Consider the following 1,408-nt stretch of genomic DNA (forward strand, 5'->3'; position numbering starts at 1 on the left):
TTTTTTTTTTTTTTTAGCCAAAAGATTATAAAGAATGACCTTGATGTTAATGCACTCTCTGTTGCAATAAACAAGAAAAGTAATACTGGTCAAGTAAATATTTTTATCGTAATTTTCCTATCAATGTCTATTTATTAAATTATACCATCGGCTAATTTATCTCACAGTCAATTTTAATTAAGACATCTGTTCCCTCTCCAAGGCAGGCTATGAACGATTAATTTGCTTGCCTGCCTTTCATTTCCATGTGGTTTTTGATGAAAGGTACGATGGCATCTTAACTTGTTCAGATTAACTAATATATATTATCAAGCAATCAAAAGGAGCTAGACACGAACAATGATAGGAAAAGAACAAGTAACTGTGGAATCAAAGAAGACTCCCTCCGAGAAACCAGGCTCATCTCCGCCAGCATCTCTCCTGACAGGACAAGTTCACATTTCATCCTTTTTTCTTTCTCAAAGAAGGGCCTGGTGGTTTTATTCCTACTGGAAATGAGTCAACACAAATAAGATTAAAATATTCTGAAATGTAGTTTGGGAAACATAAATATATGGCTACGTTCACCTACAAGGGTTTATTTATTTCAACTACTCTTATTTACCTTTTAGATAGTTAATTAACATTTTCATTGAAATGGGGTTATGTTAGCCTGAAGATTCTTAAATTATTCTGAAAACTATGTGTCTTGACTTGTATTGATGCCAAATAAGTCAAGAAAACTAGGAGGAAAAGCAGAAAAAGGAGGAGAAGGAGAAGAAAAGATACATAGTCTTCGAGTTAGGAAATAAATTGAACATAATCAAATAATTTGCTTGACCTATGATTTCAAATACAGTCTATTTACAGAGGTTATAGTTGATAAACTTTACAATGTATTCGAAATAAGATTATGACACATTTAAAAGTTTAAAGGCTTTTTATACAAATTTTAAAACTGGACAGCATATTCTTCTACAAAATAGAATGAGGGCTCCTCCAGGTGTGGCAGAACGGTTGTTGTAAGCCGGGGATGAAGAAATAGAATAATAAATTCAAATAGATTTGTTCAGATTCAATTGCTTAAAGATGATATCTAACTAAAAGTCAAAGCAGATGGAAATTTCTTATTACAATGGTTCAGCTTAGCTGGGCTCCTTTCATCTGGTAGCTTAGAATCTCCTCTTTTCAGAAAAAAATTGGTCTATCTTTATCTGCTTTCTTAAAGTTTCCTTTTTTGTTTTTTAGAGACAGTCTCATTTTGTCACCCTCAGTAGATTGCTATGGTGTCACAGCTCACAGCAACCTCCAGCTCTTGGGCTTAGGTGATTTTCTTGCCTCAGCCTCTGGAGTAGCTGGGCCTATAAGCTCTTGCCACAATGCTCATCTTTTTTTTTTTTTTTTTTTTTTTAGCCAAAAGATTATAAAG

This window comes from Otolemur garnettii, unplaced genomic scaffold, assembly GCF_000181295.1.
Source record: "Otolemur garnettii isolate 467f Iridium unplaced genomic scaffold, OtoGar3 scaffold00033, whole genome shotgun sequence".
NCBI classification, from domain to species: Eukaryota; Metazoa; Chordata; class Mammalia; order Primates; family Galagidae; genus Otolemur; species Otolemur garnettii.